Raw genomic sequence first — 20,156 nt, 5'->3', positions numbered from 1 at the left:
TGCATGTATTCTCATCCCAAAAATATTAGATTTTAAAAGTGGGACTATAACTCACTTTCACAGATTTTTACTTCGTCGGGAAGTAAGACTTGGTCACTGGTTGATTCACGAACCTATAACAATATATACATATATATCAAAGTATGTTTAAAATATATTTACAACACTTTTAATATATTTTGATGTTTTAAGTTTATTAAGTCAGCAGTCCTCGTTAGTAACCTACAACTAGTTGTCCACAGTTAGATGTACAGAAATAAATCGATAAATATTATCTTGAATCAATCCACGACCCAGTGTATACGTATCTCAGTATTGATCACAACTCAAACTATATATATTTTGGAATCAACCACAACCCTGTATAGCTAACTCCAACATTCACATATAGAGTGTCTATGGTTGTTCCGAAATATATATAGATGTGTCGACATGATAGGTCGAAACATTGTATACGTGTCTATGGTATCTCAAGATTACATAATATACAATACAAGTTGATTAAGTTATGGTTGGAATAGATTTGTTACCAATTTTCACGTAGCTAAAATGAGAAAAATTATCCAATCTTGTTTTACCCATAACTTCTTCATTTTAAATCCGTTTTGAGTGAATCAAATTGCTATGGTTTCACATTGAACTCTATTTTATGAATATAAACAGAAAAGTATAGGTTTATAGTCGAAATAATAAGTTACAAGTTGTTTTTGTAAAGGTAGTCATTTCAGTCGAAAGAACGACGTCTAGATGACCATTTTAGAAAACATACTTCCACTTTGAGTTTAACCATAATTTTTGGATATAGTTTCATGTTCATAATAAAAATCATTTTCTCAGAATAACAACTTTTAAATCAAAGTTTATCATAGTTTTTAATTAACTAACCCAAAACAGCCCGCGGTGTTACTACGACGGCGTAAATCCGGTTTTACGGTGTTTTTCGTGTTTCCAGGTTTTAAATCATTAAGTTAGCATATCATATAGATATAGAACATGTGTGTAGTTAATTTAAAAGTCAAGTTAGAAGGATTAACTTTTGTTTGCAAACAAGTTTAGAATTAACTAAACTATGTTCTAGTGATTACGAATTTAAACCTTCGAATAAGATAGTTTTATATATATGAATCGAATGATGTTATGAACATCATTACTACCTAAAGTTTAGTAGGTAAACCTACTGGAAGTGACAAGAAATGATCTAGCTTCAAAGGATCTTGGATGGCTTGAAAGTTCTTGAAGTAGGATCATGACACAAAAACAAGTTCAAGTAAGATTTTTACTCGAATTAAGATAGTTTATAGTTATAGAAATTGAATCAAAGTTTGAATATGAATATTACCTTGAATAAGAAAGATAACCTACTATATATAACAAAGGTTTCTTGATCTTAGATGATTACTTGGAATGGATTAGAAAGCTTGGAAGTAAATTAGTAAACTTGAAGGGATTTTTGAAGTGTTCTTGAAGTGTTCTTCCTATGATGATTATAGCTTGATTCTTGAAGTGATTTTTGATGAAGATGATGATTAACTACTGGAAAAATACGTTCATAATAGTGTGTGTGTGTGTGTTGAGAGAGAATTAGAAAGAGAATTGGAAGTGAAATGGAGTGAATGATGAGTGGTAATTGGTGAGTGGTGAGTGGGGTTAAAAGGAGTTCTATTTAGTTGACTAGCTCATAGTAGAAGTTAAAATTGATTAGTCATACATGACATAATCAAGAGTGGAATCCCATGCTAGTTCCTATTGGTATATACTCATAGTAAGTACGTTTTGAAGCTGTGTATAATACGGGTAAGAATACGACTAGAATTCTTGATGAAAGAAAAGAATGGAAAAGTAACTGTAACCATTTTCGTTAAGTATGAGTGTTTTGATATATGTCTTGAAGTCTTCCAAAAGTATTTTAATACATCTAAATACACTACATGTATATACATTTTAACTGAGTCGTTAAGTCATCGTTAGTCGTTACATGTAAGTGTTGTTTTGAAACCTTTAAGTTAACGATCTCAATTAATGTTGTTAACCCATTGTTTATTATATCTAATGAGATGTTAAATTATTATATTATCGTGATATTATGATATATTAATATATCTTAATATGATATATATACATTTAAATGTCGTTACAACGATAATCGTTACATATATGTCTCGTTTCGAAATCCTTAAGTTAGTAGTCTTGTTTATATGTATATAACTCATTGTTAATATACTTATGGAGATACTTACTTATCATAATCTCATGTTAACCATATGTATATCCATATATATATCGTCATGTCATTTTTACAAGTTTTAACGTTCGTGAATCGCCGGTCAACTTGGGTGGTCAATTGTCTATATGAAACATATTTCAATTAATCAAGTCTTAACAAGTTTGATTGCTTAACATATTGGAAACATTTAATCATGTAAATATCAATCTCAATTAATATATATAAACATGGAAAAGTTCGGGTCACTACAGTACCTACCCGTTAAATAAATTTTGTCCCGAAATTTTAAGCTGTTGAAGGTGTTGACGAATCTTCTAGAAATAGATGCGGGTATTTCTTCTTCATCTGATCTTCACACTCCCAGGTGAACTCGGGTCCTCTACGAGCATTCCATCGAACCTTAACAATTGGTATCTTGTTTTGCTTAAGTCTTTTAACCTCACGATCCATTATTTCGACGGGTTCTTCGATGAATTGGAGTTTTTCGTTGATTTGGATTTCATCTAACGGAATAGTGAGATCTTCTTTAGCAAAACATTTCTTCAAATTTGAGACGTGGAAAGTGTTATGTACAGCCGCGAGTTGTTGAGGTAACTCAAGTCGGTAAGCTACTGGTCCGACACGATCAATAATCTTGAATGGTCCAATATACCTTGGATTTAATTTCCCTCGTTTACCAAATCGAACAACGCCTTTCAAAGGTGCAACTTTAAGCATGACCATCTCTCCAATTTCAAATTCTATATCTTTTCTTTTAATGTCAGCGTAGCTCTTTTGTCGACTTTGGGCAGTTTTCAACCGTTGTTGAATTTGGATGATCTTCTCGGTAGTTTCTTGTATAATCTTCGGACCCATAATCTGTCTATCCCCCACTTCACTCCAACAAATCAGAGACCTGCACTTTCTACCATAAAGTGCTTCAAACGGGGCCATCTCAATGCTTGAATGGTAGCTGTTGTTGTAGGAAAATTCTGCTAATGGTAGATGTCGATCCCAACTGTTTCCGAAATCAATAACACATGCTCGTAGCATGTCTTCAAGCGTTTGTATCGTCCTTTCACTCTGCCCATCAGTTTGTGGATGATAGGCAGTACTCATGTCTAGACGAGTTCCTAATGCTTGCTATAATGTCTGCCAGAATCTTGAAATAAATCTGCCATCCCTATCAGAGATAATAGAGATTGGTATTCCATGTCTGGAGACGACTTCCTTCAAATACAGTCGTGCTAACCTCTCCATCTTGTCATCTTCTCTTATTGGCAGGAAATGTGCTGATTTGGTGAGACGATCAACTATTACCCAAATAGTATCAAAACCACTTGCAGTCCTTCACAATTTAGTGATGAAATCCATGGTAATGTTTTCCCATTTCCATTCCTGGGATTTCGGGTTGTTGAAGTAGACCTGATGGTTTCTGATGCTCAGCTTTGACCTTAGAACACGTCAAACATTCTCCTACGTATTTAGCAACATCGGCTTTCATACCCGGCCACCAAAAATATTTCCTGAGATCCTTGTACATCTTCCCCGTTCCAGGATGTATTGAGTATCTGGTTTTATGAGCTTCTCTAAGTACCATTTCTCTCATATCTCCAAATTTTGGTACCCAAATCCTTTCAGCCCTATACCGGGTTCCGTCTTCCCGAATATTAAGATGTTTCTCCGATCCTTTGGGTATTTCATCCTTTAAATTTCCCTCTTTTAAAACTCCTTGTTGCACCTCCTTTATTTGAGTAGTAAGGTTATTATGAATCATTATATTCATAGATTTTACTCGAATGGGTTCTCTGTCCTTCCTGCTCAAGGCATCGGCTACCACATTTGCCTTCCCCGGGTGGTAACGAATCTCAAAGTCGTAATCATTCAATAATTCAATCCACCTACGCTGCCTCATATTCAGTTGTTTCTGATTAAATATGTGTTGAAGACTTTTGTGGTCGGTATATATAATACTTTTGACCCCATATAAGTAGTGCCTCCAAGTCTTTAATGCAAAAACAACCGCGCCTAATTCCAAATCATGCGTCGTATAATTTTGTTCGTGAATCTTCAATTGTCTAGACGCATAAGCAATCACCTTCGTTCGTTGCATTAATACACAACCGAGACCTTGCTTTGATGCGTCACAATAAATCACAAAATCATCATTCCCTTCAGGCAATGACAATATAGGTGCCGTAGTTAGCTTTTTCTTCAATAACTGAAACGCTTTCTCTTGTTCATCATTCCATTCAAATTTCTTCCCTTTATGCGTTAATGCAGTCAAGGGTTTTGCTATTCTGGAAAAGTCTTGGATGAACCTTCTGTAGTAACCAGCTAGTCCTAAAAACTGGCGTATGTGTTTCAGAGTTTTCGGGGTTTCCCACTTTTCAACAGTTTCTATCTTTGCCGGATCCACCTTAATACCTTCTTTGTTCCCTATGTGACCGAGGAATTGAACTTCTTCCAACCAAAATGCACACTTTGAAAACTTAGCGTACAATTCCTCCTTCCTCAATACTTCTAACACCTTTCTCAAATGTTCACCGTGTTCTTGGTCATTCTTTGAGTAAATAAGTATGTCATCAATGAAAACAATGACAAACTTGTCAAGGTATGGTCCACACACTCGGTTCATAAGGTCTATGAACACAGCTGGTGCATTAGTTAAACCAAACGGCATGACCATAAACTCGTAATGACCGTAACGTGTTCTGAAAGTAGTCTTTGGAATATCATCTTCTTTCACCCGCATTTGATGATACCCGGAACGTAAGTCAATCTTTGAATAAACAGACGAGCCTTGTAGTTGATCAAATAAGTCGTCGATTCTCGGTAGTGGGTAGCGGTTCTTGATGGTAAGTTTGTTCAACTCTCGGTAGTCGATACACAACCTGAATGTACCATCTTTCTTCTTGACAAACAAAACAGGAGCTCCCCACGGTGATGTGCTTGGTTGAATGAAACCACGCTCTAAAAGTTCTTATAATTGGCTTTGCAGTTCTTTCATCTCGCTGGGTGCGAGTCTATAAGGAGCACGAGCTATTGGTGCAGCTCCTGGTACAAGATCTATTTGAAATTCAACGGATCGCTGTGGGGGTAATCCCGGTAATTCTTTCGAAAATACATCGGGAAATTCTTTTGCAATGGAAACATCATTGATGCTCTTTTCTTCTGTTTGTACTTTCTCGACGTGTGCTAGAACAGCATAGCAACCTTTTCTTATTAGTTTTTTTTCCTTCAAATTACTAATAATATGTAGCTTCGTGTTGCCCTTTTCTCCGTACACCATTAAGGGTTTTCCTTTTTCTCGTATAATGCGAATTGCATTTTTGTAACAAACGATCTCTGCTTTCACTTCTTTCAACCAGTCCATACCAATTATCACATCAAAACTCCCTAACTCTACTGGTATCAAATCAATCTTAAATGTTTCGCTAACCAGTTTAATTTCTCGATTCCGACATATATTATCTTTTGAAATTAATTTACCATTTGCTAATTCGAGTAAAAAATTACTATCCAAAGGTGTCAATGGACAACTTAATTTAGCATAAAAATCTCTACTCATATAGCTTCTATCCGCACCCGAATCAAATAAAACGTAAGCAGATTTTTTGTCAATATTAAACGTACCCGTAACAAGCTCCGGGTCTTCCTGTGCCTCTGCCGCATTAATATTGAAAACTCTTCCGCGGCCTTGTCCATTCGTGTTCTCCTGGTTCGGGCAATTTCTAATAATGTGGCCCGGTTTTCCACATTTATAACAAACTACATTGGCATAACTTGCTCCTCCATTACTCGTTTCGACACCATTTGTTCCTTTCGTTCTATTAACCCCTGGTCCGTAGACCTCACACTTCGCCGCGCTATGACCATTTCTTTTACACTTGTTGCAAAATTTGGTGCAGAACCCCGAGTGATACTTTTCACACCTTTGGCATAGCTGCTTCTGATTGTTGTTGTTGTTACGGTTATTATTGTTGTTGGGATGACTGTTGTAGTTGCTATTGTTGTTGTTGTTGGGCCATTTGTTGTAGTTGCGATTGATGTTGCGATTGTTGGGATAATTGTTGCGATTATTGTTGTAATTGATGTTGTTGTTGTATTGGTGATTCTTATCACCGTTTTCCTCCCACTTTCTTTTGACTTGCTTCACATTGGCCTCTTCAGCAGTCTGTTCTTTAATTCTTTCTTCAATCTGGTTCACTAGTTTGTGAGCCATTCTACATGCCTGTTGTATGGAGGCGGGCTCGTGTGAACTTATATCTTCTTGGATTCTTTCCGGTAATCCTTTCACAAACGCGTCGATCTTCTCTTCCTCATCTTTGAATGCTCCCGGACACAATAGGCACAATTCTGTGAATCGTCTTTCGTACGTGGTAATATCAAATCCTTGGGTTCGTAACCCTCTAAGTTCTGTCTTGAGCTTATTGACCTCGGTTCTGGGACGGTACTTCTCGTTCATCAAGTGCTTGAATGCTGACCACGGTAGTGCGTACGCATCATCTTGTCCCACTTGCTCTAGATAGGTATTCCACCATGTTAACACAGAACTTGTGAAGGTATGCGTAGCGTACTTCACTTTGTCCTCTTCAGTACACTTACTTATGGCAAACACCGATTCGACCTTCTCGGTCCACCGTTTCAATCCGATCGGTCCTTCGGTTCCATCAAATTCCAAAGGTTTACAGGCAGTGAATTCTTTGTAGGTGCATCCTACACGATTTCCTGTACTGCCAGATCCAAGGTTATTGTTGGTATGTAGCGCAGCCTGTACTGCAGCTATGTTTGAAGCTAGAAAAGTACGGAATTCCTCTTCATTCATATTCACGGTGTGTCGAGTAGTCGGTGCCATTTCCTTCAAAATAGTCAAATGGAACAAGTTAATCATACAGAATATTAAGAGTAGTTAATAGTATTTCGTAGCATAATATGAACTCATTTATAAAAGCTTTTTCTTCATATTAGCGTTTTATAAGTTTAAATTCGGGTAGTACCTACCCGTTAAGTTCATACTTAGTAGCTAATATACAATTCAACTACTACAATTCTATATGAAAAACTGATTGTAATAATATTTCGCGTTCAAACTTTTATACAATATTTTACAAACTTACAATACCGCTTATTTTACATAAAGCATGAAATATAGCACACAATAACTTTGATACAAGATAGTTGTGAAGATAATTCTAGCTAGTACACAAGTCGTTCAGCAAAGGCAATAAAGACACGTAATTCATACGTCCAGAAACAAGTCATGCATTCTGGTTTTACTAGGACTACTTCCCATCCTTGGTCTCGTGGAACATAACCATTATGGCCGTTGATAAGACAGCGTGTTGTAACATCGTCAAAGGGACGAGGGTTACGTAATGACCAACAGTCTCGTAATAACCTAAAAAATTCATTTCTTACCCCAATTACCGACTCCGTCACTTGTGGGAACGTTTTGTTTAATAGTTGTAGCCCGATGTTCTTGTTCTCACTTTGGTGAGAAGCGAACATTACTAACCCGTAAGCATAACATGCTTCTTTATGTTGCATGCTAGCCGCTTTTTCTAAATCACGAAGTCCTATATTCGGATATACCGAGTCAAAATAATTTCTTAACCCGTTGCGTAAAATAGCATTTGGGTTCCCCGCAATATATGCGTCAAAGTAAACACATCGTAACTTATGAATTTCCCAATGTGATATCCCCCATCTTTCGAACGAAAGCCTTTTATAAACCAAGGAATTCTTGGAACGTTCTTCGAATGTCTTACAAACTGATCTCGCCTTAAATAGTTGTGCCGAGGAATTCTGACCGACTCTAGACAAGATTTCATCAATCATGTCTCCGGGTAGGTCTCTTAAAATATTGGGTTGTCTATCCATTTTGTGTTTTTATACTGTAAAATAGACAAGAGTTAGATTCATAAATAAAAATACTTATTAATACAAGCAATTTTTACATATATCATAAAGCATAAGCACACTATATTACATATATTACACCACACGAATACAACTATCTTATTCCGACTCGCTCGTTTCTTCTTGTTCGGTTTTGGTTCGTTTTGCCAAGTTTCTAGGGATATATGATGTTCCCCTAATACGAGCCGTCGTTGTCCACATTGGTTTAGAAAAACCTGGTGGTTTAGAGGTTCCCGGGTCATTGTTACAACTTAAGGACTTCGGGGGTTGACGATACATATAAAGTTCATCGGGGTTGGAATTAGATTTCTCTATTTTTATGCCCTTTCCCTTATTATTTTCTTTTGCCTTTTTAAATTCAGTTGGGGTAATTTCTATAACATCATCGGGATTCTCGTCGGAATCCGATTCAACGGAGAATTGGTAATCCTCCCAATATTTTGCTTCCTTGGCGGAAACACCATTGACCATAATTAACCTTGGTCGGTTGGTTGAGGATTCTCTTTTACTTAACCGTTTTATTATTTCCCCCACCGGTTCTATTTCTTCTTCCGGTTCCGATTCTTCTTCCGGTTCCGATTCTTCTTCCGGTTCTGACTCTTCTTCCGGTTCCTCTTCGGGAACTTGTGAATCAGTCCAAGAATCATTCCAATTTACATTTGACTCTTCATTATTATTAGGTGAGTCAATGGGACTTGTTCTAGAGGTAGACATTTATCACATAATATCAAACATGTTAAGAGATTAATATATCACATAATATTCATATGTTAAAAATATATAGTTTCTAACAAAAATGTTAAGCAATCATTTTAAAGAAAACACGGTCGAAGTCCAGACTCACTAATGCATCCTAACAAACTCGATAAGACACACTAATGCAAATTTTCTGGTTCTCTAAGACCAACGTTCGGATACCAACTGAAATGTCCCGTTCTTATTGATTAAAAACGTTCCATATTAATTGATTTCGTTGCGAGGTTTTGACCTCTATATGAGACGTTTTTCAAAGACTGCATTCATTTTTAAAACAAACCATAACCTTTATTTCATAAATAAAGGTTTAAAAAGCTTTACGTAGATTATCAAATAATGATAATCTAAAATATCCTGTTTACACACGACCATTACATAATGGTTTACAATACAAATATGTTACATCGAAATCAGTTTCTGGAATGCAGTTTTTACACAATATCATACAAACATAGACTCCAAATCTTGTCCTTATTTTAGTATGCAACAGCGGAAGCTCTTAGTATTCACCTGAGAATAAACATGCTTTAAACGTCAACAAAAATGTTGGTGAGTTATAGGTTTAACCTATATATATCAAATCGTAACAATAGACCACAAGATTTCATATTTCAATACACATCCCATACATAAAGATAAAAATCATTCATATGGTGAACACCTGGTAACCGACATTAACAAGATGCATATATATAAGAATATCCCCATCATTCCGGGACACCCTTCGAATATGATATAAATTTCGAAGTACTAAAGCATCCGGTACTTTGGATGGGGTTTGTTAGGCCCAATAGATCTATCTTTAGGATTCGCGTCAATTAGGGTGTCTATTCCCTAATTCTTAGATTACCAGACTTAATAAAAAGGGGCATATTCGATTTCGATAATTCAACCATAGAATGTAGTTTCACGTACTTGTGTCTATTTTGTAAATCATTTATAAAACCTGCATGTATTCTCATCCCAAAAATATTAGATTTTAAAAGTGGGACTATAACTCACTTTCACAGATTTTTACTTCGTCGGGAAGTAAGACTTGGCCACTGGTTGATTCACGAACCTATAACAATATATACATATATATCAAAGTATGTTTAAAATATATTTACAACACTTTTAATATATTTTGATGTTTTAAGTTTATTAAGTCAGCTGTCCTCGTTAGTAACCTACAACTAGTTGTCCACAGTTAGATTTACAGAAATAAATCGATAAATATTATCTTGAATCAATCCACGACCCAGTGTATACGTATCTCAATATTGATCACAACTCAAACTATATATATTTTAGAATCAACCTCAACCCTGTATAGCTAACTCCAACATTCACATATAGAGTGTCTATGGTTGTTCCGAAATATATATAGATGTGTCGACATGATAGGTTGAAACATTGTATACGTGTCTATGGTATCTCAAGATTACATAATATACAATACAAGTTGATTAAGTTATGGTTGGAATAGATTTGTTACCAATTTTCACGTAGCTAAAATGAGAAAAATTATCCAATCTTGTTTTACCCATAACTTCTTCATTTTAAATCCGTTTTGAGTGAATCAAATTGCTATGGTTTCATATTGAACTCTTTTTTATGAATCTAAACAGAAAAGTATAGGTTTATAGTCGGAAAAATAAGTTACAAGTCATTTTTGTAAAGGTAGTCATTTCAGTCGAAAGAACGACGTCTAGATGACCATTTTAGAAAACATACTTCCACTTTGAGTTTAACCATAATTTTTTGATATAGTTTCATGTTCATAATAAAAATCATTTTCTCAGAATAATAACTTTTAAATCAAAGTTTATCATAGTTTTTAATTAACTAACCCAAAACAGCCCGCGGTGTTACTACGACGGCGTAAATCCGGTTTTACGGTGTTTTTCGTGTTTCCAGGTTTTAAATCATTAAGTTAGCATATCATATAGATATATAAAATGTGTATAGTTAATTTGAAAAGTCAAGTTAGAAGGATTAACTTTTGTTTGCGAACAAGTTTAGAATTAACTAAACTATGTTCTAGTGATTACGAGTTTAAACCTTCGAATAAGATAGTTTTATATATATGAATCGAATGATGTTATGAAAATCATTACTACCTAAAGTTTAGTAGGTAAACCTACTAGAAGTGACAAGAAATGATCTTGCTTCAAAGGATCTTGGATGGCTTGAAAGTTCTTGAAGTAGGATCATGACACAAAAACAAGTTCAAGTAAGATTTTTACTCGAATTAAGATAGTTTATAGTTATAGAAATTGAATAAAAGTTTGAATATGAATATTACCTTGAATAAGAAAGATAACCTACTGCATATAACAAAGGTTTCTTGATCTTAGATGATTACTTGGAATGGATTAGAAAGCTTGGAAGTAAAGTAGTAAACTTGAAGGGATTTTTGAAGTGTTCTTGAAGTGTTCTTCCTATGATGATTATAGCTTGATTCTTGAAGTGATTTTTGATGAAGATGATGATTAACTACTGGAAAAATACGTTCATAATAGTGTGTGTGTTGAGAGAGAATTAGAAAGAGAATTGGAAGTGAAATGGAGTGAATGATGAGTGGTAATTGGTGAGTGGTGAGTGGGGTTAAAAGGAGTTCTATTTAGTTGACTAGCTCATGGTAGAAGTTAAAATTGATTAGTCATACATGACATAATCAAGAGTGGAATCCCATGCTAGTTCCTATTGGTATATACTCATAGTAAGTACGTTTTGAAGCTGTGTATAATACGGGTAAGAATACGACTAGAATTCTTGATGAAAGAAAAGAATGGAAAAGTAACTGTAACCATTTTCGTTAAGTATGAGTGTTTTGATATATGTCTTGAAGTCTTCCAAAAGTATTTTAATACATCTAAATACACTACATGTATATACATTTTAACTGAGTCGTTAAGTCATCGTTAGTCGTTACATGTAAGTGTTGTTTTGAAACCTTTAAGTTAACGATCTCAATTAATGTTGTTAACCCATTGTTTATTATATCTAATGAGATGTTAAATTATTATATTATCATGATATTATGATATATTAATATATCTTAATATGATATATATACATTTAAATGTCGTTACAACGATAATCGTTACATATATGTCTCGTTTCGAAATCCTTAAGTTAGTAGTCTTGTTTATATGTATATAACTCATTATTAATATACTTATGGAGATACTTACTTATCATAATCTCATGTTAACCATATGTATATCCATATATATATCGTCATGTCGTTTTTACAAGTTTTAATGTTCGTGAATCGCCGGTCAACTTGGGTGGTCAATTGTCTATATGAAACATATTTCAATTAATCAAGTCTTAACAAGTTTGATTGCTTAACATGTTGGAAACATTTAATCATGTAAATATCAATCTCAATTAATATATATAAACATGAAAAAGTTCGGGTCACTACACATATTGGGGGTGATAGATGGTCGTTAGGTGGTATCCATCACTTGCATTAATTTCTTATGTTTCTCATGCAAGTGGGAGATTGAAGGTATTTCGTATGCCCAAGAGACATATTAAATTAATGTGGCTAATATGTTTTGATCCAAGTTGGGTCATACCCAATAACAAGCTTACCGACACCTTATTCGTATTTGATCTTAACGATTGGATCATTGATTAAATACGCGACTTGAATTTTAAGGAAAAGGTTTCTTAAATAATATTACTTGATATGTTTATATAAGTTATGGAACAACTTATATAACAAGGATTTAATTATTTATAGGTTAAATAATTAATTAAGTTATGATACATTTTATAAAATTGGTTTTATAAAATATACATAACAAATAATATATATACAAGTTTATAAAATGTATTTTATGAAATCAAGTTTTATAAAAACTGATTTTATAAAATCAGTTTTTTATAAAAGTATATTATATTATAGCAATGTGAGTGGCATGGGAGTTAGAATAAGCATGAATTTCTTTAATACTTGCTACACATGCTTAACTAAGACCAAGGGACTTAGTATTCCACACACACATACATTCAAAACATATCAAAGGGAGCTAAAAAAAACTGCACAGAAACTGCTCAAAACTGAGCTGAAAGCCGTGGGCTTTTTGGCCAAAAGAGAGTTCTACATTTTGTTTTTACAAGCTCATATCTAGTGTCAATTAAATCCTAACTAATTACAAGGTGTTGGGGTTATTGCTTATGGGTATTACTTGCTTGAGGCTTCAAGTTAGAAGCTCTATAGTTCATCATCTTCATCATCATCTTGCAACTTGTAAAACAACCCTCAACTAGCTTGAGGAGGTATATATATCTTCTCCTCTTGTTCTTATATGTAAGTATATATTCTAGACTTGATATTAACATGGAATTTAACTTAACGGCTAAACATATAACATGAACTTATCATTTTGCTTCCGCTTGCTTTAACACTACTACAAATTGGTTTTTTAATTATGTAAACTATAAGAACATGTTTTATGAACTTGTTAAATTCCATCAATGAGTACAACATGAAATATGTTTTAAATTATCTATAGAAACTTTAGAATTCATCAATTTAACTTCAATTGCAACAGTTTACTTGAATTTGATCAAGAAAAATTGTTTGACTTTTTAATTTCAAAAGTTTGACTTCAAAATTAAGATTCAATATAGAAAATTGGTAATTGAAACTTTCCAGATAGTTTGAGTGGAAGATTTCCAACATAACAGCATTTATACATTTTTAAAATTTACTCAAAATCGGATTTTGGCTGAAAAGTTTGAAGAATAGAGTTCATCGAGTGTTTTCTTGATTTTTTTTTCAAATAATAGTGGGTGTACGTGATAATTGATGATGAGGATGTGAAGTCGATTGAATGTGTTAGTAACATTGAACGATTGTTTGATGTATAGTCCATTGATTCTCGACAGGCTATATTCCCTCAGTAAGAGATAAACAACAAAAAAATTAAAAGTAGAAAGGGACTTTCAACTGATTCGTACCAATTTGCTATAGGCGTAAATCAATCCAGCAGACAATTAAAAGATTCAGATATTGATAGCTAACTGAATTTGTATTATTATTATCTAATACTTTTACTTGTGATAAATATATAATAATAAAAATACTAATAATAATGAAAATAGAATTAGTAATAATATCAAAATAATCAAAATAATATCAATTATAGTAGAAGTAATAAGATAAATGATATTAATAAATTTAAATAAAAAGATAGTTTTTGGTATTTATCATGATAATATCTAGAATTATAATTTTCTCTAATAATTATGACATTGTTAATGATAATAATAATATTGGTAATTAAATATATCAAGTTTCATATATAATAATAAATATATAATAATAATAATAACACTAATATTAATATTAAATATTATTATTTATTTAGTAATAATAATGAGAGTAATAATAACATTGTTATCATATTTACTATATTGTAACTTGTAATTACATATATTAAGACTACAATATATTTGTAATGTAATATCTAATAATTATTTAATATATACATAATAACATATATTGAATATTGAATATTTATGCATTTTAATACATTACAATATACATATAATCATTAATAAGGCAATCATATATATATAGATATATATATATATATATATATATATATATATATATATATATATATATATATTCATTTAATGACAACCTAATTATTCTGTATATTATTTTACATTTTTAATTCTAATGATTTAAGTGTACAATATTAATTTAAAATATTACATATATACTTATATTTATATTTATATAAATATAATTATATATATATATATGTATCCATTTTTACATATTTATTTACACACAATTGTTCGTGAATCGTCGGGAATAGTCAAAGGTTAGATGAATAATTTAAAATAGTTCAAGAATTTTTGAGACTTAACATTACAGACTTTGCTTATCGTGTCGGAAACATATAAAGATTAAGTTTAAAATTGGTCAAAAATTTCCGGGTCTTCACAGTACCTACCCGTTAAAGAAATTTCGTCTCGAAATTTGATTGGGATGGTCATGGCTGACAATAAGTATGTTTTCATGACTCATACGAGTTGGAAAGTAGGGTTTTATCATTATTGATTAATATAGATAAAAAGATTCAAATATGTGAAGCGTACAAATGAAGCAGTCACAAAAGATTGAGATAGAGATTTAACTATTGACATAGTCACGATGGATTTCCAGAATTCGAGGAATTTAAAAGAAAATATTTGGAAATTTATAAGATCTGATTCTTCGGGATTTAAGGAAATTAAGATCCTCTTCAATTAAATGCGATCATCTGTCTCGATTGATCTGTCTGGTATTTCCACTATAAATGAATCTCTTTCGTTCCATTATTTCCATAACTCTCATCTTTTATACTTCAATTCATATTTCCAAAATATTTGGAAAATTATCCGAAGTCACTGGAAATGATAGAATTATCAAGAATATATGTTCTTGATTTGTTTAGAGATTAGGTAGAATGTAAGAGTCATGTAACATGGCATATGATGACGTTATAATTGTGATGACTCTGAAAATTTCGACCAATTTTAAATCAAACTCTCGATACGATATTATATTTTTGACACAATACGAAAAGTTTGTTAGGTTAAGTATCAAAAAAAAAATTTAAACTGTTTCATATATTCAATTGACCTCGACCAGTTTCGACGATTCACGAACAATAAATTGTAAATAGATATGTGTATATATATATAAATAATAATTGGAAATGTAATTTGAAATATTATATGTTGTTATTAAAAGTAATTAAGTAAAATAAAATAAAAATAGGATATTATAATAATTATCATTTAAAACATATATATATATATATATAAATAAAATATATTAAAAATAAACATTAAATAATTGTAATACTCGGTTAATGTTTCGATTGATATTAAACAAGTTAAATGCAAAATTATATGATTTTAAAATAAACGGTGATTCAAAAATAAGTTATATAAACTTTAGACTTGTTAAAAATATAATTAAGATCTATTTGTTAAATTTTAACACTTAGTATATTTTACTTGAGATTGAACTCTAATAATTGATTTAATTTTTATTTAATAAATTTAAACAATTAATGACCAGAATTATACTATAATGACTAAAATAAATAAATATAATTAATGTAAAAATCTAGGATTTTTCTGTATACTTGTATCCGCTACTGATTAACCACGGAGTACGAAATACAGTCCGTAAAGGACGACGGCTATTATATTCTCACGTTTTTTATTTTTTTAAATTATTATTTATTATTAATAGTATTAATATAATATAATTATTAGTTATCAAATAAAGTGACAGATAACAAATTCGGGTACATATATATTACTTTTCTATATTTCTGTTTGCCCGTGATTTTATGTCAAACGCCCCCACCATCTGTTCTTTCCAATTCTCATTCTGTTTCATACCTTGATTGCTATACTACTACTTTAACACATATCAATATCAATATTATATATAAATAGACATATGCATTACATGTATGATAAAACCCATTTGTTTTAATTTATAGTGTTGTCTTGTTCTCAACTCGCCATCATAAAATCCACAACCCAACATCTTCGTTCGTATTGTTGTTCATACTCGTGTTCAGATCAACAACCATCAAAACCGTCACTCTCTCTTCTCCCTCTTTCTTCTTTCTTTCTCCTTCTTTGTGAACTCGAAAACAAACCCATTTGAATTGCCACATCTCAAACTACTTCTGCTCAGCTACTAACCTTGTTTAAATTCAACAACCATCACAAACACCTTTATTCTTCTTTCCTGCTGTGCTGCTACGCTAGCTTCTGTTTCTGTTTAACGAACCCAACAAAACCACCACAACTATAATATAAAACGGCCATGGCTCTTGTTTCAACTTCTTCGTTACCTGTTTGCATCCACACAAAACCATCACCCAAACCATTTTGTGCCATTGTTTTTCTGTCGAGGCACCACCACCATCGTCAACTATTTAATCGATCACCAAGAACACTAGCTATATTTTTTTTTCTTTCTATCCTATTTTGTTTGAGGACTGTAACCCCACTATAACCTGCTGTTACCACCTATTATCGTTCCTGTTTGCTGTAGAAAACGAAGCCAAACAACCTATCAATGCTACTGCAGTCCGTTTTCTCTTTTCTGATCTATTCGAACCAACTCCACAAACATACTATTATACGGCTGTGCTTACTAACGAAGATGGTTTGATTTTAAACAAACTATGTCACCATCCACGTAACTGTTGCTGCTTCATAATTTTTTTCTCTATTAATTCAATCGTAACACAAAACCCAAACATCACTTCCAAACTTCGCTGTTTCAGTTTGAAAACCAATTAAAACTACAGTACATGTTCTTTTCTGTCATAGAGGAGGATGAGTAATGATGTGTGTATAAAAAGAAGATGGAGGGGTCACGATGGAGACGTATATCTTGGATTCTAAATCAACCGACATCAGTTTCCCTTATCTTAATTTAACCTTACAACTGAATCAGGCCACTGTTGGGCTGAGAGCCAATTTACTTTTTCTGTTGGGTCGTATATCCCTTGTGATGTTGGGCTTGATTAAGGATTTTGTTATGGGCTGTAACCTAGCCTGCTAGCCGTGGCCCAAATTTAGTTTGTTGTTAGATTGTTGTGATGAATGAACGATTACGGGTATGATAATAATTTAGGATATAATGATCACGATTAGGGTAAGAAAATGATGATGACTATATGTTAAATGATACATGATAAAGATGAAGTGGTAATATGGGTTAATGTTTAATTTAATGATGTTGATCGATGATGAAATGATCACGGTTAAAATGATGATTCACGAAGGATGTTGTTATGATAATAAATGATGATGACGGGAAGTAGTGGATGATGATCACATTTTTTTTCTCTCTTTTGTTAACCAACTGCTACTGTGTTTCAATAAATCGTTGGACTTTAAGTTGATATGGTCTAAATGATAGTGCTAGATTATTTGAATCATGGGCCGAGTAATCATGGACTTGTTTATTATAATTGGGCCGAGTTCTTTTGCAATTTAGGCCGAAACCCAATTGTATTTAGATAGTGGTGAAAGTGGGTATGATACTATGATGATGATGTTAGATAATACCCGATGATGATTAAGATAAATGAAATAATTATGATGATGATTATTATGATCATAAAGATGATGAGATGGTGAGTAATCGTGATAGTAAATGAATAAAGATGATGAAAATGAATCGTGAATGATGATGAGGTTTAGACGAAGAAGAAGAAGAAGAAATAGTTAACAGGTTAAACAAATTTTAGAAAGGTTATTATCAGGAAATACAAAAGTGAGAAGTGGTTTTTTTTTTTTTTTTTTTTTTTTTTTTGTGTTATCGGATTAGCGGGAGGTCGCGGTTCAAACCCGAACTTGGGCATTTTTTAAAGGGTTACTTCTTTGAGGTGGTATTACAATTACCATTATTATTATTATTATTATTATTATTATTATTATTATTATTATTATTATTATTATTATTATTATTATTATTATTATTATTATTATTATTATTATTATTATTATTATTATTATTATTACTATTATTGTTATTATTATTATTACTATTATTGTTATTATTATTATTACTATTATTGTTATTATTATTATTATTATTATTATTATTATTATTATTATTATTATTATTATTATTATTATTATTATTATAAGTATTACTATTAGTATTATCATTAGGTTATTATTAGTATATTATTAGTAGTATCATTAAGATTAAAACCATTAGCATTAATATTAAAAATTATTATTATAGTTATTATCATTATTAGTATTATTATTATCAAAACTATTAATATCAGTATCATCACTAAATCTATTTATTTATAGTATTATTATTATCATAAAAAGATACAAATTTTTATTTTTATTATTAATATTAGTTACAAGAAAATATATGTAATACATATCACGTAACAAAATTAATATTTTTATTTATTTAAAATATATAAAATGAATTGAGACATATACGTTATTAATATAAAAATGATATAACTAATAAATTTATATATATATATATATATAAATTTGTTCGATTGCAATTGTGTGTGTTAATATATATATATATAAATGATATAGGTTCGTGAATCCGAGGCCAACCCTGCATTGTTCAATTCCGTCGTATGAATATTTTTACTACAAAATATTGTATTGTGAGTTTCATTTGCTCCCCTTTTAAATGCTTTTGCAATATATATTTTTGGAACTGAGAATACATGCGCTGTTTTTATAAATATTTGACGAAATAGACACAAGTACTAAAAACTACATTCTATGGTTGGATTATCAAAATCGAATATCACCCCTTTAGCTTCTTGGTAACCTAAGAATTAGGGAACAGTACCCCTAATTGACGTGAATCCTAAAGATAGATCTATGGGCCTAACAAACCCCATCCGAGGTACGGAAGATTTAGTACTTCGAATTTTATACAGATGAGAGGATTCTGTTATACAGACGAGAGGATTCTGTTTTGGGGATATTCTATATGCATCTTGTTAATGTCAGTTACCAAGTGTTCACCATATGAATGATTTTACCTTTATGCAGATGAGAGGATTCAGCTATTGGAATTATATTTATAAAATAAAAATCTTGTGGTCTATTAAAATTATGGATATGATTGATTACGATAAACCTATGAACTCACCAAACTTTTGGTTGACACTTTAAAGAATGTTTATTCTCAGGTATGAAAGAAATCTTCCACTGTGCATTTTCTCATTTTAAGGATATTACATGGAGTCGTTTGTAACGACCCGGATTTTTCCGATCGTTTTACACTTATAAGATTAATATTTACATAAATTAAACCTTACCAACATGATAAGCAATCCAAATTGTTGAGACTTATGTTTTTGAAAAGAGTTTTACACAATGTTTGACCGTCTGGTTTGACCGATGATATCACGAACTATATTATATATGATAATTATACGTTTGTGTATATATATGTATATATACATATTTAACATGATCTAAGGATGTTTTAATACCTCATTTTGTATTAATAACAATAAGTTATAAGTATATTTTGAAACTACTAACTTAAGTTTTCAAAACGATAACCATACGTAACGTTATTTGATATAAATACTTATGATCTATAATGTTTATACATATATCGTATAAGTAATGTATTTAATCACTTTTAAAGGGATTTTATACATAAAACAATATAAGTATATTTACAAAAGATAGTTATATTTGAATTCTCATTCCGTTTCCTCAATAATCCTAT

The sequence above is a fragment of the Rutidosis leptorrhynchoides genome, chromosome 2 (genome assembly GCF_046630445.1).
Source record: "Rutidosis leptorrhynchoides isolate AG116_Rl617_1_P2 chromosome 2, CSIRO_AGI_Rlap_v1, whole genome shotgun sequence".
NCBI classification, from domain to species: domain Eukaryota; kingdom Viridiplantae; phylum Streptophyta; class Magnoliopsida; order Asterales; family Asteraceae; genus Rutidosis; species Rutidosis leptorrhynchoides.
Note: the sequence above shows the minus strand (reverse complement) of the source record.